Source organism: Eubalaena glacialis, chromosome 3, assembly GCF_028564815.1.
Source record: "Eubalaena glacialis isolate mEubGla1 chromosome 3, mEubGla1.1.hap2.+ XY, whole genome shotgun sequence".
Lineage (NCBI taxonomy): Eukaryota > Metazoa > Chordata > Mammalia > Artiodactyla > Balaenidae > Eubalaena > Eubalaena glacialis.
This window is the reverse complement of record NC_083718.1, coordinates 162,672,201-162,692,095: the sequence shown is the minus strand read 5'-3', so window position 1 is coordinate 162,692,095 and position 19,895 is coordinate 162,672,201.

Here is a 19,895-nt window from a genome sequence, read left to right as displayed (position 1 = left end):
TTCGATATATTGTAAAGGAAGAGCTAGTAACTGTATTTTTGCAAGAAGTACATGTGTTGTGGTGATGGTTGTACCACTCTATAGTTACCAAAAATCATTGGGTTGTATACGTGAAATCGGTGAATTTTTATGGTATGTAAAACCTACATTAAAACAGCTGTTTTTTAATCTATATATTCACGTGTTTCTAGTGATTTTGACTGAAAGACCGAAGAACTGACAAGCAAAAAGAAAGAAAATAAATATACGAAAAGATCAGGGAACTGTTAAGAGTGATATTCTTGGGGCTGTATTATGTTGACTGAAAAAAAATGCACAACATGAGAGTTGTGAGTTAAGTTTTATTTGGGGCAAAGTGAGCCCTATAGCCCCTGATGCAGCCTCTCAGATAGCTCTGAGGAACTGCTCCGAAGAGGTAAGGGGGAGGTCAGTATATATGTGATTTAGGTGAAGGGGGATGCATGCAGTCAAACACACATTTTGGTAGAGGGTTGCTGCTAGTGACAAGAAGGTAGCTGCTAGTCAGGAGGAACAGATGTTTCTGTTAATGATTTCAGTGCTTTCCTGGATATGAGAAGATGCAAGAAATTGGGCTCCAAAAATCTTCTCCTGAAAATATCTAACTATCTGGAGGCCTGTTCTGCCAGTTTGTTCAAGCACAGAGTGCCTCATTCCTGATCTCCACCCTGAACTCCTTTCAGGGGGTGTTGAAGGTCAAAGACTGCAGTGGCTAGTGACTTCATTCTTGTAGTGTGACATGATGAGCAACAATTTTCAGCTGACAATTATAAGGAACTTTCATGTTTTACTTTATATGCTTCTGTATAGTTTGAATTTTTATAGGAAGGATACATAACTTTTATTTTTCCCAGGTTTTCCCCCCAGTTTTATTGAGATATAATTAAAACATTGTATTAGTTTAAGGTATACAACATGATGAATGATATATGTACAGATACATAAATTTTATAATCAGAAAAAAGGATATATATATACATTAAAAATTATTGTATTTCTCAGTTAAGATAATGGAATAAAGCTTTCTCATAGACTCTGTTTCCACCAATACCCAAGAAAGTTTTAAAAGTTAAAATTTCATCCACAGCAAGCAAAGGGTTACAGCTCAGTATCTTAAATGTCAATAAGTGGCAGTCAAGGAAAGAAATAGAAGATTCTGGTCTGGAGCAAGCATGTCACGACTTCCAATCCTGCCTCCATTCCATCAAAACTCATACTGTTAGGTCCACAAAATCCTGGAAAATAACACATACATATGAGCATATATTCCAAGAGAGAAGAAAATTAAGTGGTTTCCTTACCTTTTATCTCTTCTCTCTGGAAAAGTGAAAATAGCTACTGGGGAGATGAAGGTGGAGTGAGAAGTGAAGAATAGACTAAGTCTTTAGGTAACAGTGAAGACTCCAGGAAAGCATACTGAATCGGAGGAAGCTCTTTCCCATAGGAGAGTGAATTCTGGAATAGACACTTAAAGCCTCAGAAGTGATTGCAGAAGTTTGTATTCTAACAAAGACTGCACCTCACCTTCCCTGAGTTCTTCCCCCTCCCCTCCTTCAGACAAGCTTATAAGTCATAGAAAAAGTGCATACAGCATAAAATAACAGCCTCAAGTTGCTGTTCATTAGGAAAACCAAACCAGTTTCAGATCAAGTGGGAAGGAATTCAGGAGGCAAGTAGAGAAACAGAAAAAAATTCACCCCAAGTGCTTTGAGCACTAGAATAACCTAAAAAGAAAATGAGCTCAGTAGATGAAATTCAAAAATGAGATAATAAAACAACTGAAAGAGATGAATAGGGAAATTGCACATCTGACAAAGCGAAGACCAAAACAATGTCATTAAAGAACTAATAAATACATCAAAACAGCAAGGAACAGAATAGACATGGCTGGAGGTTGAATTATTGATGTGGAAAAAGGCTTGAAATAATCACAATAAAGGGAAGTGAAAAACACTAAGAGATTAAAACAATCAGAGAGAAGCTACTAGATATGGAAGACAGAGGTTGTTGGTGTCCCTGGAGTTGAGAACTCTTAAATGGAACAGAAAAAGTATTCAAAAATGTAAGTACAGGGCTTCCCTGGTGGCGCAGTGGTTAAGAATCCGCCTGCCAATGCAGGGGACACGCGTTCAAGCCCTGGTCCAGGAAGATCCCACATGCTGCGGAGTAACTAAGCCCGCGAGCCACAACTACTGAGCCCGCATGCCACAACTATTGAAGCCCATGCGCCTAGAGCCCATGCTCCACAACAAGAGAAGCCACCGCAATGAGAAGCCTGTGCACCGCAACGAAGAGTGGCCCCCACTGGCCGCAACTAGAGAAAGCCCGTGCGCAGCAACAAAGACCCAACACAGCCAAAAATAAATAAATAAAATAAATACATTTACTTAAAATATATATATATATAAGTACAGAAGTTCCTCTAAAATGATGAGTTAATCTGTAGCTTGAAAGGTCAAATATTTGATACAAAATATTTAACCCTGAGACATATTTTAGTTAATTAATTGAAATTCAGACATCCCGGCAGAAAAAAAAGCAAATTGCCTACAAGAAGAAAAGTCAGGCTGTTCTCAGATATCTCAACAGCAACATTCAGAGACAGAAGAAGTGGAGCATTGTCTACAGAGTTCTGAAAGGACAAAAGTGTGATCCAAGAATAGTATACCCAGCCAAGATGTCATTCAAAAATAAAGGTACTGGACAGTTCCCACAAATATAAAAGAACTCCTAGAAAAGAGAAATACTTGAAAGTGAAATTCAGCCAATTAAGAAATAGGGCAAAATTAAGATTTTAAGAATTGAGAAGTCTTGGTAAAAGGATGTGTGATGATCATTGAATCCATTTAAATACAGAATTAATAATGAACACTTGCATGAGTTATTGTTTTGGAGCATATACATGTTATACAGATTAACAATGTAAAATAGTATGACTAAGAAATATTGGCCCCATGGGACGGGGTTATGAAAGATAGGATGAGTGCGCCAATGTCCTGATCTTCCACATCAAGGTCAATTGATTTTAATTTAAAACATGTTTTTTGAAAACAACAATAAGAATAACATAATAGGGCTTCCCTGGTGACGCAGTGGTTGAGAATCTGCCTGCCAATGCAGGGGACACGGGTTCGAGCCCTGGTCTGGGAAGATCCCACATGCCGCGGAGCAACTAGGCCCGTGAGCCACAACTACTGAGCCTGCGCGTCTGGAGCCTGTGCTCTGCAACAAGAGAGGCCGCGATAGTGAGAGGCCCGCGCACCGCGATGAAGAGTGGCCCCCGCTTGCCGCAACTAGAGAAAGCCCTCGCACAGAAACGAAGACCCAACACAGCCAAAAATAAAAATAAATAAATAAATTAAAAAAAAAAAGAATAACGTAATATCAAAACCATTTTTTCTAACCTTAACTTGATATTTTAAAAAATGATAACTCTTGTAGTGAATAAACCCTTATTTGATGTCCAGCTTTTCTTTTGGTTTTTTTGAATTCTGTTAAATTTGACTAAGCTTGAATGCAATACTTTTTAACTTTTAAATAACACATATATTATGATACTATTTTTAAAAATTAGGTATATCCATTAACATACCTATTTATCTATCATTCTATCTGTGTAAAAGCATGGAAAGATTTAGAATGATGTTAACCAAATGTTAATAATTTTTATTTTAGATGGTGGGTTTTAAGGGGTTTAAAATGTTTTCCCTGTGTGTGTGTGTTTGTGTGTGTGTGTTGCATTGCTTAAATTCTTTACAATGAAAATGTTATTTTTTATAAAAACAACAACTGGATTTTTCTTAAAGCAAAACAAATTGAAAAACAAAATTTCCACACTTCTCCCTAGTCTTCAGGATATGGTTGATGCTTTTGTTTTAAAAAAAAAAACAAACTATCTTTCCAAACCTATCTCCCTTTAGTCTCAAATTAACGGGGCTGATCTATAAGAGATACTCCCTGAAAATCCCTGCTCTGCTCCTTTTCCCAAATAATTTATACCATCTTGAATGGGGTCACCATCCTTATTCCTGGCAAATACAGTCCATCGCACAAAGCTCAACCTCTGGTCTGCCTCTTCCATTGACCTCTTCAGAATTCACCCCCTGCCCAAGCATTTTTTAATCAAATAGTTAAAGGTATCCATGTAGAGAAGTAGCAGTAGAGTTCTTACTTCCTCTGGATTTGGTTTTAAGAGGAACCATTTAGAATGAGACAAAGTTCTTTCAATTTAAGTCAATTCCAGGTTGTTATTTTAATAAGTAGCTTCTGACGCTTATTAATATTATAGTAGGAAGTGAGAGCTTGCAAAGTCCAAATTTCAATGTAACTTCAAAGAGTACTGAAAGTTAATAAGATATGTATACATTTCCTGAGTAGGCAGGGAACAATGAGAACTTAGAGGAGTATCCGAACACTCATAGGTTTCAGTTTTCTTTTTTGCAAAGAAGAAATGAAAGTGCTCTTTTTGTTGTTGTTGTTAAAATACCCAATTTTTAAAATATAAATTTATTATTTATTTTATTTTTGGCTGCATTGGGTCTTTGTTGCTGTGCGTGGGCTTCTCATTGCAGTGGCTTCTCTTGTTGTGGAGCATGGGCTCTAGGCACACGGGCTTCAGTACTTGTGGTGTGTGGGCTCAGTAGTTGTGGCTCGCGGGCTCTAGAGCACAGGTTCAGTAGTTGTGGTTCACAGGCTTAGTTGCTCCGCAGCATGTGGGACCTTCCCAGACCAGGGCTCGAACACATATCCTCTGCATTGGCAGGTGGATTCTTAACCACTGCGCCACCAGGGAAGCCTGAAAATGCTTTTTACAGATTAAAAAAATTTAATAAAGTTGCTTGCTATTAAAAAACCTGATTATTGATAACCAGGATCTAGACACCCACTGACTTTTCAATAAAGTAAACAGATTTCAGCAAGTAACAACATATTATAATTCTATAAATATTAACTGTAGAACCAAGTAACGTGATTAGATCCTTAGTGATGGAAATATACTCCTATATCATTAAAACTTTGTAACTCAAAAGGGAGCCTTCCATGTATCAGGATCTTATAGATCTTTAATTTTTTCCCAAGCTTTTTTCACTTTGTTTAGTCTTATACCTCTATTATTTATATCCCATATGGTCCTCTTTGTTAGATTCCATTTTCATTTTGCTGAAGTATATCTGTGAGTAATTTTTCCACATGGAATATATGGTGTTAAGCACTTTGAATTCTACATGTTTCTTATTTTGCCCTCACATTCAGTTGGCAGTTTGGCTATGTATAGAATTCTGACAAAACTCTCTTCTTGACCAAACTTTAGACAGGCTACTCTGAGCCCTCTTTTTGACTATTCCTCACCCTTGGGCTCTGTACTCAACTTGCCTAGCCCAGTTTTAGCAAGAATCCTGTTAAGTTAGCTTAGCAAGAATTCCCCCATTCTTAATATCTGATCACCATTGATATCTGATGAAATTATTCATTCCCCACCCTTGATGTCTAAGTCCTTGTCCTGCCCTTAGCAAGAATCCTGTTAGGCAAGTTTAACAAGAATCCCCCTACCCTTCAGGTCTCTCTTCTTAGTAGTTTCCATCCACTGACTCCCTCACTCTGTTCTTTTCTAGCTGTCTTTGCTGTATTTGGAGTTGAGCTCAGTTTTACTGAAGACTCTCTCCCTTGTTGCAATGGTACTAAATAAAATCTGTCTTTATAGCCTTTAACTAGTGTCTGGCTCTATTTCTTTTTAACAATTCTAGGTTCAAATAATTATTTCCTCACAACTTTGAAGACATTCATTGCTAATGATGACAAGTCTCATTCCTTTATAAGAGAACCTGTTTTGTTTGTTTGCTTTTCTTCCTCTTTGGATGCTTGGTTGCCCACTCATATTCCTACATAGGGAGTTAGCTTGAATTTCCTCTGCATCTGTGATTTTCCAATAGACCTATCCCTTAAATTTGGGCTCTATGTGAGCAGGAGGTGAATATCATATCATCAGGCAGTCTTCATTGTAGCGTGCATGGGGAGTAGGCAGGTAGTCTGGTGACCTCTATAACTGACTCCATCATGATGGTGGAGTGCATTATGTGAATCATTCCTGAGTGAAGCTGCTGTCCCACCCACCCACCTCTTCCTTTTATACAAGATCTACCTTTTGTCAGACGAAATATTCTCTCTAGGAGCCTGCTTCAGTCAAGTCCCCACTGTCTTCAAAGAGCAGGTATAATGTGATTAGCAGACAACCCCTTAAAAGAATATAGTTAGGTTCTTCCTTTGATGAATGGCTGTGTCAGATTGTCTGTTGGAAAGTCACCAGTGGAGTTCAGGTTACTGCCAGTCAATGAAAGGCATTCAGATGAGATTTGGAAAGCAAACAAGAAGCGGAAGCTATATATTATTGCTTCTTGGCCAGCAGCAGGAAGACAAGAGGTTTTACAGTAGCTTCCAAGTAGTTCCCCACAGATTGCCCGCCTTGGTGCTGCATGCAGGACTAATCATTGCAGTTCCTAAAACTTCTGACTCTTTGAAAGCTAGTGACAAGTCTGAGAGCAAAGGATGACTTACTCTGACCTTCAATCCTCCAGCTCTTCTAATGGTTTGATTAAAAGACTATTTCCCTGAAATAAATTCCTTCCTGCTTGAAATATCTAAAATAGTTTCTGTTTCCCTGACTGATCTCCAACTGACACAGTGACAAAGACAAGGAGAGCTGGGAAGATAAACATGCTTTAAGACAAAATTAGGGGAATTCCCTGGCGGTCCAGTGGTTAGGATTCAGTGCTCTCACTGCCGAGGGCCCAGGTTCAATCCCTGGTTGGGGAACTAAGATCCCACAAGTGACATGGTGCAGCCAAAAAAACAAAAAAATTTTAAAAAAAGACGAAATTGGCTAGAGAAGATCCCATGTGGTAAAGGCAGGAGGTGACAGCTCTGAGAAGAGAGAAGATTGAATCCCTGGGGCTCACACAAAGAGTAAATAACTCAAAAGCCCTTCAAGAAGAAAGCGCCTGGGGGGTTGCTTTTAGACTGTGAGGACACATCCTTGTTTACTACTATATCCCTGGAGCATAGCACATGCTTGACACAGAATTGGTGTATGATAAACATGTTTAACAAATGCATACCCCAGTAGAGAACTGTGCCTTTCTTTGTGCTTCAGTCAGGATGCTTTTGGTTGCAATTAATAGAAAGTCCAACTCAAACTGGCTTAAGCAACAAAGGGGATTTATTATTCCACATAACTGAAAAATTTTCAGAACTATGCTGAAACTTACTATCAGAACTTCAGGCAATACTTAGTCCAACAGCTCAACAAGGACGTAATTTATTTTCATCCCTTAACTCTGCCTTCTAAAATGTTGGCTTCATCATAAGACTGACTTCTTTTGTTGATTGATTGATACCCAGAGCTCCAGAATTACGCACTTCCTCTTTTTTTTTAAAGTAAAATCATTCATTTTATTCATTCATTCCATCAGCTGAGAATTGCTCTATTGTACAAATACAGTATTGTACAAAAAAATCACAGAACATTACAAAATTAAAATGTACAAACTGCCTTACTTAATAAATACGACTAAAAGTAGTTAAAGTGGAAATGAGATAGACTTTAGGTTGGAACCATTGTTTGACCCAGCAAACCTTACAAGCTCTGTATAGACATTTTTATTTGTACATAATACAGGGCAATCCTATTTTGCCTTGTGAAATAATTTAAAAGGAATAGACTATGAAGACAGTATTCTCCTGCTAGAAAATAACTGCAAAGGTTGGTTGGGGGCATTTATGCCATTAGTTTTTAAATCTCTCAGTTGAATCCAAGAAGCTATATATAAAGCAGGAGGCTTATCTTGTCACAAAGTCTTCTATCTCGTTAAAATTTTTTTTCCAGAAAACAACAGATATAAATAAAAACAATTGAGAGCCCCAGGCAATCTACTCTAAACATCAACCAGAGTACAGAATAATCACTCTGCCATCAGCAAATATCAGACTTTCATGTAAGTAAGAGCTGGTACTATTCTCGCACTTTCTCTTTTATATTTTATAGAAAACAGGGAATCTTTAGCCTAGCATTCCTAAAAAAGATATGATTGGATTGGATTAGATCACATGTCCACCCCTGGATCTATGACTGTGGTCAAGTGTGCACTGATCTGCTCCACCCCTGAATTAGAGTCAGCTTCCTTGGACAAAATGAATACTATGAGGAGGGACAAAAAAAAAAAAGTTTTCTATTCTTAATATCTGACCTACTCAACTTTATTGCTAATTCTTGGGGGGACCCCCATCTCTGTATGGCTGGGACTGGGCTTGCTGTGGGAGTCACTAGATAGATGCAGATTCGACAATGGGTAAGACACATCGAAATGACTCCACTTAGTGAGAGAGGATCCCATCTATCTCAGTGACCAGCCCCAACCATGCTTTGGGCAAAGATACTCATTCCCTGGAACCAGTGCTGATAAAGAAGGGGGTCTGCCTCTACCCTAGGACCTGACCCACAAGAGGCAAGGCCTGCGTCTTCAGAATTTCCTGTAGCTACTGAAATGAGTGATCTACAACCCTAGATCCCACTTCCTCTTAACTACTCCAGGAATTAGCTCACTAATTTATTTCCTCTCACTTCTACAGCATCAGAATTTCCCTCTCTATTTGATTGTTTCCATGAGCATACAAACATGCTGTAATTTCTCCTATCTTAAAAAGGGTACCTCCCTTGAACCTCACACCTTCCTCTGGCAATTACCACATTTCCCAGCTTCTCTTAACAGAAAAAAAGGTCCCTTTTAAAGTTGTATGTATTAGAAGTCTCTATTGCCTGTCCTCTCATTTTCTCGTTTTTTAAAAAATATTCCAATTTTTATCTTGATTTTTATTTATTTATTTTTTATTTTTGGCTGTGTTGGGTCTTTGTTGCTGCGCGTGGGCTTTCTCTAGTTGCGGCGAGCGGGGGCTACTCTTTGTTGCGGTGCGCGGGCTTCTCATTGCCGTGGCTTCTCTTGTTGCGGAGCACGGGCTCTAGGCACGCGGGCTTCAGTAGTTGTGGCACGTGGGCTCAGTGGTTGTGGCTCGCGGGCTCTAGAGCGCAGGCTCAGTAGTTGCGGCACACGGGCTTACTTGCTCCGCAGCACGTGGGATCTAATCGAACCAGGGCTTGAACCCATGTCCCTTGCACTGGCAGGCGGATTCTTAACCACTGCGCCACCAGGGAAGCCCTCATTTTCTCCCAAACCCATTTTAATTAAGCTCTTATGCTTATAACTCCACTAAACTGCTCTCATCAAGGTCACCAGTGATTACCACTTTGCTAAATCCAAGGGTTATTTTTCAGCCCTCACCTTTCTCCAGCTTCTCAACAGCATTTGGCACAAGTGATCATCCCCTCCTTCTTGAAACCCATTTTTCATTGGGCTTCCGAGACCCCACACCCGACACTTTCCCTCCTATCTCACTTGCTGCTCCTCTCAGCCCCCTTAGTTGGTTCCTCCTCCTAGTCCTAACCTCTAAAGGCAGAGTCACAAATCAGTTCTCTGACCTCTTCTCTATTTATACACACTCCCTGGGTAATGTCATTTGTTTAAAAATAATCTATTACATACTGAAGTATTTATGAGGAAAGCAATAAATATCCAGAGTTTGCTTTAAAATACTCCAACCCAGGGAGGAGCAGGGGAGGATGGGACAAGACTAACAAAATATTAATAATTGATGAAGCTAGGTGATGGGTACATAGGTGATGGGTATATTGTTCTCTCTACTTTTGTATGTGCTTAAAATTTTTTTCCATAATCCAAGCAAATAAATACTATCTATATACTGAACTCTTCTATATTTATGCTTCAAGCCCTGACTTTTTTTCCCCTAAACTTCAGACAAGAATTTTCAACTGCCTATTCAACATTTCTGCTTGATTGTTTAACAGTCATCTCAAACTCAACATGTCTAAAATGAACGCTGGACCATCCCCCCTCTCTACCACAACCCTCCCCACCCCCGCAAAACCCTCTTCCTCTCCCAGGGTTTCCTGTCTCTGTAAATGACATTACATGCATCCAGCTGCTCATACCAAAACATTTTTTTTTGATTTGTGTTTTGAATTTTATTTTATTTATTTTTTTATACAGCAGGTTCTTATTAGTTATCTATTTTATACGTATTAGTGTATATATGTCAATCCCAATCTCCCAATTCATCCCACCACCACCCCCCCGCCACTTTCCCCCCTTGGTGTCCATACGTTTGTTCTCTACATCTGGGTCTCTATTTCTGCCCTGCAAACAGGTTCATCTGTACCATTTTTCTAGGTTCCACATATATGCGTTAATATACGATATTTGTTCTTCTCTTTCTGACTTACTTCACTCTGTATGACAGTCTCTAGGTCCATCCACGTCTCTACAAATGACCCAATTTCATTCCTTTTTATGGCTGAGTGATATTCCATTGTATATATGTACCACATCTTCTTTATCCATTCGTCTGTCGATGGGCATTTAGATTGCTTCCATGTCCTGGCTACTGTAAATAGTGCTGCAGTGAACATTGAGGTGCATGTGTCTTTTCGAATTATGGTTTTCTCTGGGTATATGCCCAGTAGTGGGATTGCTGGGTCATATGGTAATTCTATTTTTAGCTTTTTAAGGAACCTCCATACTGTTCTCCATAGTGGCTGTATCAATTTACATATCCCTTTACATTCCCAAGAGGGTTCCCTTTTCTCCACACCCTCTCCAGCATTTGTTGTTTGTAGATTTTCTGATGATGCCCGTTCTAACTGGTGTAAGGTGATACCTCATTGTAGTTTTGATTTGCATTTCTCTAATAATTAGTGATGTTGAGCAGCTTTTCATGTGCTTCTTAGCCCTCTGTATGTCTTCTTTGGAGAAATGTCTATTTAGGTCTTCTGCCCATTTTTGGATTCGGTTGTTTGTTTTTTTAATATTGAACTGCTCATACCAAAACCTTCGGAGTCATCCTTCAGTCTTCCCTTTCTCTTATAATCCACATCCAATCCCATCAGCAAAATATATTCAAAACCTGACAACTTCTCACCACCTCCACTGCTACCATCCTTGTCTGTCATTTCTCCCTTGAGCTACTGCAGAGGTCTTGTAACAAGTCCCCTTGCTTCCACTTTGGTCCCTACAGTTTGTTCTCCACAAGCAGCCAGCGTGATTCTTTGAAAATGTGAATCAGATCATGTTAATCCTTCCTCTCAACTTTCCAGTAAGGTCCCATCACACTTAGAATAAAGCCCAACATCCTTACGATGGCCTGCAAGGCCCTACATTATCTGTACCCAGCCTCCAGCCTCATGTCCCTGGCTGCATCTCTCACGGCTCTCACTTTGTCCCCTGAGCTCCAGCACACTGGCCTTCTGCTACTCCATGAGCCCACCAAACCTACTCCCACCTCAAGATACCTGCTATTGGGAGTTCCTTGGTGGCTTAGTGGTTCGGATTCCGGGCTTTCACTGCTATGGCCCAGGTTCAGTCCCTGGTCAGAGGACTAATACCCTACAAGCTGCCCAGCGCAGCCAAAAAAAAAAAAAAAGAGAGCGATACTTGCTATTCCTTCTGCCTGAAATGCTCTTTCCCCCAAGTATTTGCATGGCTGACAACCTCACTTCATTCTCATCTCTGTCCAATTGTCACCTATGTAAAGCTTTCAGCAAATAATACGTGTTAGGGCTTCCGTGGTGGCGCAGTGGTTAAGAATCCACCTGCCAATGCAGGGGACGCGGGTTCGAGCCCTGGTCCGGGAAGATCCCACATGCCACGGAGCAACTAATCCCATGCGCCACAACTACTGAGCCTGTGCTCTAGAGCCCTCAAGCCACAACTACTGAGCCCACGTGCCACAACTACTGAAGCCCGCACGCCTAGAGCCCCTGCTCTGCAACAAGAGAAGCCACCGCAATGAGAAGCCCACACACCGCAAGGAAGAGTAGCCCCTGCTCGCCGCAACTAGAGAAAGCTCGCGGGCAGCAACAAAGACCCGACTCAGCCAAAAATAAATAAATAAATAATAAATAAAAATAATATTACGTGTTTATATATATACAATTGTCTATCCCCTTTCCTGTTTAATTTCCACCTATTATACATACATTAGTTTATTACTTGCTTTGTAAGATACATAAGAGCAAGAATTTTGTCTTGTTTACTACTATATCCCTAACACCTAAAACAATTCATAGCATAAGCAGATAACCAATATTTGTTGAGGGAAAGAATGATTGAATGAATGGGTCTTAGGTAAGAGTGGAAGATAGCTCTGCTTTTGAACACTCTGGGATGAGGGGATATAACTCTTCCCTTCCCCATTGTCAGCTTCTACTGAACCATGGTGTGTCCCTTTAACATCTACAAGGTTTGTTCTTAGGGTAGAGCCAACTAAGTGGGTATAAGTTAGAGCCTTCATAAAGGAGTTGTGAAAGTTCTGCTTGTGATGGTCATGCCCCGAGAGATGAGAAAAGGAGTACAGAGGTTAGTCTGTTCATGTGGCAAAGTGGGAGATAGTTCAGTGGCAGAGAAGACTGGAAACCCTCTAAGAGGACTGAGTGCTCTGGGCGTAGGCCTCCTGCTGGGTGCATCCTGCTCGCTCAGATGATATCCTGAGACCACAGATGACTCAGTGGCTTTCTCCTTCTGAATACACAACTTATCAATAGCCCAGGAATAGTCTTGGTTCAGGGGGGGCCATGAGCAGCACTTCTAGTTACCTCCATCCCGAGGGAGAACATTGTTGGGAGAAAGATGGGCACTTAGGGAGAATGAGGCCATTGGTGCCATGATTTTTCCTCTGTCTGCTGGTACCCAATAAACAACCACCTTTCTCCCGTCTATTAATAGCCTCACATTAGGAGGGACCCTTTCCATTGCCTCTTGTGGATGGATTAGGAAGAACTGGAATTTCTTCTATTCTTAATTCTCCTGGCTCACTTGAGAACCATTCAGAACAAAAGAGATCCCAATTTATTAAAAAATATTCTCTTTGAGGAGTTGCTCTTGTCTGCTGAGAAGCAAAATAAAAGGCAGCAGGTGAGCCCTGAAAAGCACTGGGATGCTTGAAGCTCAGCTTTATTGGATATTAGCCAGAAACACTAAGCCAGCAGGGCAGACGGAGTCTATTCAAGTGGACATGGTCATTTATTTGCTTAAAAGAAATAAAAACTCTTATCTAAGTGAAATAAAAAATGCACACAAGATAATATCATCATGGGGCTTCCCTGGTGGCGCAGTGGTTAAGAATCCACCTGCCAATGCAGGGAACATGGGTTCGAGCCCTGGTCCGGGAAGATCCCACATGCCGTGGAGCAGCTAAGCCCGTGCGCCACAACTACTGAGGCTGCGCTCTGGAGCCCGTGAGCCCCAACTACTGACTTCGTGCACCACAACTACTGAGCCCACGTGCTCAGTAGCATGTTAAGGGGGGATCTTAACACCATCTACGGGTCAGATAAAAACCACCTGAAGGCTATGTATTTGTTTGTTAGTGTTTGTTAGTAGCCACAGCCTCCCTGGAGGCCCAGAGAAAAGACAAAGACCAGTCATTATCACTGTGAAAATTAATGAAGGGAAACCTCACTAACGTGAAGTCAGAAGGCCAGAAGGGGGAGCTCTCACTGCAGTAGCACTACAGGACGATTACAAGAGGAGCTGTCAATTACAGACCCCAGTGGAAGAATCCACAGGAAAGAACCATCAATTAAAGGTCCTAACAGGAAAAGATGTACACTGCATCTCCTGCAAGAAACTGACTACACCAGCAACTCAGTCAATGAGAAACCATCATCACCCTGAACTCTCACTTTTCTCCAATGGACTTTCATTCAGAACAACCCCTTCCAACTTCCTCCTTTTTCTCTATAAAGTAACATTCCTCTCCTTTAGTTATTGGGTTTGCCTACAGCTTTTGCTATGGCTTGTTTGTCCCAATTGCAATTCCCCTGCTATTCCTGAATAAACCCATTTTTGCTGGTAAAAGAACCGACTGTTTTATTTTTAAGGTCAACAACCCTAACATTTATGGAGCACTTGCTATGAGCCATGAACTTTGTAGGAGGTCATAAAGGAAAATCTACACTCCTCCTGTGTCTTTCTCCTTTACTCTCACACTACTATGACACTTTGCTTCTGACACCAGATGTGTGGGCTTTCCACACATCAAGCGATTCTCCAACAGCAGCTGGATGTCCTACAGTTTAATTCAGTTCTGACACTAACTTGTCAGATCCCACAAGTCAAGGGTTCAGCCTCACAAGACTGCCTGCCCCCTTCAGATGTTAATCACAAGTCCGGGTTGTCACTTGTACTTCTGACCAACCGGCTGTAAATCCAGGTTCCCATGACCCTTTCCTTAGGTACAATAATTTGCTAGAATGGTTCACAGAACTCAGGGGTACACTTTTGTTTACTGGTTTATTATAAAGGTTTATTGTAAAGGTTATAATAAAGGATGTGAATGAACAGCGAGATGGAAAGATATGTAGGGTCAGCTCCATGGACCTGGGCTGTGCCACATTCCTGGCATGTAAATGTGTTCACTAATCCAGAAGCTCTCCAAACCCTGTACATTTGGGATTCTTATGGAGGCTTCATTGTGTAGGCATGATTGATCTTAACTCAGTTTCCAGCTCCATTCCCCTTCCCACAGGATGGAGGTGGGTGGGGCTGACAGTTCTATGCATCGAATCATGGCTTGTTCTTTCTGGTGACCAGCCCCATCCAGGAGTCCACCAAGAGTTGCTTCATTAGAACAAAAAAACACTCCTATTGCCCATCAGATTCCAAGGGATTTAGGAGTTCTGTGTCAGGAACCAGAGACAAAGACCAAATATTAGAACAAAAGATGCTCCTAAGTGCTCTTATCACTTGAGAAGTTACAAAGGTTTTAGGAGCTGTGTGCCAAGAACTGGGGGGCAGAGAACAATACATATTTTTTCTATTATTTCACAGAAGTTTATGGAGATTATCTAATTAAGCCAACAACAATCTTATGAAGTGAGCCCAATCATCCTCAATTTTCAGATGAAGAACCCAAGATGTGAAGTTGTCAAGGTGAGAGAGCAGGTAAGAAACAGAATTTGAAGCCAACAGTTTTTACTCCAGAGAACCACTGCTACCTATGACTTGCAAGTTCTTATGAGACTTATGAACCCACAAGGCACAATGGCATCCTGGAGTCACAATTCTGAGGAATCAACTTTTATAAAGGATTTTATGTGGTCTAAACCTGCACATGCTAAACCATTCCCCCCGGTCCAGTCCTGCCTCGTCCATCCCAATCAAATCCTATATACTAGTAGCATTTAAACCCTGGTGGGTGGAACAGATTTTTAACCAGGACAGCTAGAAAGAGGAAACCATTAGGCCCAGATTAAGAGCTATTTTTCTGGGGAGGTGTGGGGTTCTTGCTGCCTTATCTTCTTGTGGCATCATGGAGTGTTGTGATATATAGCACTTTCCTATGAACCTTTAAAAGCCCTCAGATGGCCCCCCAAGAAGGCCTGATACTTTCAAAACAAGGCTATTCCTTCCCCATATTATCTAGCAATACACCAAGAGAAGATAAATCCTGAGAACATTTTCCCAACTGTTCTCCACACTCCAAAGGAGATTGTAAAACATACTATTGAAAGAGAATCAAAGAAAAGGAAGAGATATCAGGTCAAGATGTCCAAGGATGGCAGGCCTTTGCACCCAAAGCTGGGTGGGTGCCTGGCTTTCTCAATGGATATGGTGCTCCATTTCAATTTCTAGTTTATTGCATGTGTTCTGGCTGTGAGTTGCTTCAAATATTTTTTATCTTGTACGAGTTTGAACACAAATAAATCTATTTACTAAGTCATATATTGTTGGTACAGAAACTCCTTTTTTACTTATGAGAGGTGGATGTGGTATAAAATGATCAAGAGAAGGAGCCAGACCATTCTACAACATCTCTTACCAGAGTTTTTTCACTTATAAAACTGGGAGTGGGGTGCAATGGGCTAAGTTACTGTTTAATTCTTTCAGCTCCAAGATTCTGGGGTTCTATGGGGTCAGATTTATCGGCAGACCTTAATTTAGTAGTTTCCTACTTCATTTTTTAAAAAGAAGAGAGCAAAGAAAATTACCATATTTTTATGGTAATAAAATGGTACCGAAAGTACCATATTTGGTACCAGAATGGTACCAAAATTGTACCAAAAGTACCATATTTAAGAATTTAAAGTTGTAGGCAACAGCTCCATATTTAATATGAAAATAAAATACTCTTAAATTTCAGTTTAAGACAACACAAATCTAGCAAGCTAGTTTATTAACTATAAGACATGTACTGAGCAAAACAGAGAATAAAATAACGTTAAAATATATTAAAATACTCATGCTAGAGATCAACATTTAATACACCTTCTTGTTTTTTGAACCCCTTTCAGTGTAACCTATACTCTAGTAAAACTTCTTTTAGTTTAGCATATTTCTAAATATGTTATTATTATAAAGTTCATTTTTAACACAGTTTTTAAATTATATTTATGACAGAGAGATAAATTTAAACTTTTTCCAATTTGACAACTGACACACACTCTTTAACTTATTTCAACTTAATTATTTAAGAAAACTCATAATTTATCAACATATAAGTTTTAAAATGATATCTTATGTTTGTTGACCTAATATATTACAAAGTGAAAAATAAGCAAAAGCTGTCTTCCTGACCAATTTTTAAGTTATTATGGGTTAAAAATTAAGAATTATTTGATTCGATATGGTGGGGTTGTTGACTGCCAAATAAGAGCTGCCTGACTCATGGAAATAATTTGGGAGCTTTCCAAATTTTTATGAACAAAAAAACCTGTTGTTTTTAAGGAGAAACTTTTCCTGTAATTTGTGTGCATGTGCGTGTATGTTTGTACAGGGGGAGTGTTTTCTGTGTCTGCAGTTATTTGGAAAATTTGGGGGCAAAACCAAAAATGAACAGAGTTTAACTTAATTAATTTTGTTAATATCTAAATGCAATTCATTATCAAAATGTAATAGACAGAGCTGGGGTAAGCAGGCTGGCCCACTGCTTTATGAGAATGCAATTTTATCTTGAATCCTTAATATGGAAGCAATGAGATTCTGGGAACCCAGTTAGAGTTTAACTGGTTGTGCAATTTATCTCCTGGAGACCAGCACAGATAGTCTGATCGTTTCCTACTTCAATCCATGGACTTTCAAAAAAGTCTTGTCTGCAGGTGAGAGTGTATTGTTAGGTATAATTTGTAATATGTAATATGGATTTTTTGAAAATTCTTGATTTTTAAAAGTCTTCTGGAAATTTGGAATTGGTAGTGAATAGAGAATACCTATACATTTTAAAATTTTACTTTATTGAAGTATAGTTGATTTACAATGTTGTGTTAATTTCTGCTGTACAGCAAAGTGATTCAGTTATACATATATATATACATTCTTTTCCATTATAGTTTATCACAGGATACTGAATTCCCTGTGCTATACAGTAGGATCTTGTTGTTTATCCATTTTATATATAAGTTTGCATCTACTAATCCCAAACTCCCAATCCATCCCTTCCTCGCCCCCCTCCCCCTTGGCAACCACAAGTCTGTTCTCTATGTCTGTGAATCTGTTCCTCTTTTGTAGATAAGTTCATTTGTGTCATATTTTAGATTCCACATATAAGTGATCTCATATGGTATTTGTCTTTCTCTTTTGACTTACTTCACTTAGTATGATAATCTCTAGGTCCATCCATGTTGCTGCAAATGGCATTGACAATACCTATATGCTTTAAAAGGCTTTGGAAATTATCAAGTTCACTCATTGAATTCATGCAATTAATATTTATTGACAGCTGCTATATGCCAGGCACTGTTCCAGGCACCTGGGGTAGGTCAGTGAGCAAACTGGACAAAGTTCCTTGTGGTGCTTATCATAGGAAAGACAGACAACAGCAATAAATACAAAAAATAAGTAAAGTAAATAATGTTAGTAGGCAATAAGTAAAATGAAATTAAAAAAATAATAGAACCGGGCAAGGATTGCTAGTGCCTGCAAGGGTGTTGTAATTTTAAGTAACATGGTCAAGGTAGATCTCATTGAGAAGGGACATTTGTTCAAAACCTGTAGAAGGAGGGGAATTTAGCCATGTGGTTAGTGGGAGAAGAGGCTCCTAACTAAAGGAACTAACACATGCAAAGCCTCCAAGGCAGAAATGTCCCTGGTGGGAAAGAAGAATAGACTAGTGTGACTGAAGGACAGTGGAAGGAGCTGACAATAGAGGCAGCCAGCCCAGGGCAGGTAGAGCTGTATCAGCCATGGTAAGGACCTTGCTTTTTACTCTAGATCAATATGGCACTATTGACATTTGGGGCTGGATATTTCTTTGTTATGGAGGACTGTCCTGTGCATTTTAAGATGCTAAGCAGCATCCTTGGCTTCTCCCCACTAGGTGCCAGTAGCACCCTGCCAGTGAGACAACCCAAAATGTCTCCAGCCAATGTCAAATGTCCCCTGGAACAAACCCTCCTCCCCTCTGACCCTTGTCATGAACCTCTACCCTTCAGCATCTTTCCCACTTTCACCCCCCGAACTTCTATCCTCTGTATTTTACTTTTACATGATCAAGATTGGAAATACTTACATCCGGTCTTCTGTGCTTTGTGTATAAGTTGATTCCAAAAGTGGAAATCAACAACATAATACTTCTGTTGTTTTGACTATGTAATTATTATTCAGAGCAAAGCCAAATCATAAATTCTGATGTATATAAATGTATATAAATTTCCTTTCTTGTGGTTTTTTTTTTTTTTTTTTGGCCGGGCCCCACGGCATGCAGGATCTTAGTTTCCCTGACCAGGGATCAGACCCGTGTCCCCTGTGTTGGAAGCGCAGAGTCTTAACCACTGGACTGCCAGGGAAGTTCCTCCTTTCTTGTGGTTTTTACCCAGAAGGCAGGAGGAATAAAGCAGAGTTAAAGCTGTACTTGGGAAAGAAGCAGTAGTCACTCATATTATCCAGGAAAACGGAATACTTTATTGTGGTTTAGACAACACTCTTGTTTCCATTTGCTCAGACATGATTATGGAGTGGTCTTGTTTTGTCTGCCTCTGTCAAAATCAGAGTGGCCTTATCTGACGTTTGTGTTTATGTTCAACAGGAGAACTCTATGGCCAAGCTGTGAGTACCAGGCTAGCTCCTAGCTATGCTAAGGCCCAGATGTGAGTGCCAGGACAGTTCCAGAAAGCATTTAGGTACTGCTTTCACTTTCTCACGATATTAAGAATGTTTGTGATATGAATATACTATGTATTAAAAATTTTAAAGCTGACAATTTTAGGTAAGAAAAGAAATGAAAATTGAGAGAGGTATGTTGGAAAATATAAGCACCATGGTAAAAATAGAGCAGGAGAGGAGGGATCAGGAAGGTTGGAGAGGGGGAATTGCACTGTTAAATGATTAGAATTAAAATTTTTATTTAGAATTATTATTTATGTTAGACTAAGATAAAAGTAATGAGGTTGGGGTTAAATTGAACTCATGACTCTGAAAGGCTTCCACTCAGCCAGTGAAAAGGTTAATGTTTATTTTTGGCCAGCTGACACCCAACAGTCACTGAGAATGATACAAATGCAGCCCTAGAGCCTAAATCCTTCTCACTAAAAGGAAACCGTGCTTCTTGGAAGGCAGCTAGTGCCAAATCTCCAGGCAGAGAAACTCCTGGTACGTTTTGTTACTGATGGGAAGCAGAAGTTCTTTAGGGATTTCATGTATAGTGTTGGAGGAGGCAAACAGGCCAGTTTGAGAAGAAAGTTTTCACACCCAGGTACAGTCAAGCACGACAAGCTGAATATTGAAAATCTATGACTGTAATCAACTGGAACAAGTTGAAGC